This window comes from Alligator sinensis, unplaced genomic scaffold, assembly GCF_000455745.1.
Source record: "Alligator sinensis unplaced genomic scaffold, ASM45574v1 scaffold17_1, whole genome shotgun sequence".
In the NCBI taxonomy this organism is placed as follows: domain Eukaryota; kingdom Metazoa; phylum Chordata; order Crocodylia; family Alligatoridae; genus Alligator; species Alligator sinensis.
In genome coordinates, this window is record NW_005842491.1 from 897,421 (window position 1) to 898,483 (window position 1,063).

Genomic DNA, 1,063 nt, shown 5'->3' on the forward strand with positions numbered 1-1,063 from the left:
GTGCGTGATGATTATTGCATCTCTGGGTTTAAATCAAAGCTCTCTTCTCTTATTTGCAGTGTTCAAATTGTTCTTGTCAGGACGTCATGTTATTCCAATAATACTTTATTGATCTAGTTGTCTCACTTGGTTACCATGTGCCAAAAGTTTTGGTATGCCTGGCTGCTTAAACAATCTCTGCTGTCATGGTATAATCACATATCCACTAATAGGACCATTTCTTTTCCTATCATAAGTGGATCAGAGGACCTGCTGATTGGTTTACACCTATCATCTAGTATCAAGAAAGGTACAGGGAAAGCATGGTGGGAAGTCATGGAACAACCCAGCAATAAGGAAACCTTCTACCTCCCTCCCATCAGTTCCAGGACAGTTTATCTTTTCTAAGGTGTTACCAAAAACCCAGTACTGTTCTTTCAAGAGACAAAGCTACAGCCAGTCTATGATTAGGACCTCTTTTGCAGGTTTAGACACAAAATTAAGGGACAGTTATAAATTCCTTAGTGGTTACCATTTTTGTACATCAAATCAAGATGGTAGAATTACATCTCCCAATGCTCCTCCATTGCTTTTTAGCAGGTAAGGTGTTACTACCACACAAATCAAATAAAGAGGGAAGAGACCATTCTATAACACAGCCTTTTATTGATTTTACACCCCAAAGCACAAAAATAAGCACTCATTTCTATGCCTATCTAACTACCTGCAACAGCACAATACAGATTCTCAGCAGGGCTGTGCAAAGCTTCGGGTGGTGGTTTGATTCGGAGGAGATTAGGCCCAATTTGGTGGACGAATCTCCGAATCCAAATCGAATCAGGAGACCAATTTAAAGGTCCAAATCAATTCAAAGCTCTCTGAATCTTCAGAAAAGATTTGGAGAGCTTTGATGATTTGGACAGTCCTCGGTGGCTGCAGTGGGGATCTGCAGCCGGACTCTGAGCTGGTAAGTACTAGGGGCAGGGAAGGGGGGACTGGGGGAGGGGACTGGGACCCCTGCCAGCCCCACCCCCATGGCTGCCCCGCCCGCCCCAGCTCCTGGTGCTTCAAAGAAAAGTCCCAG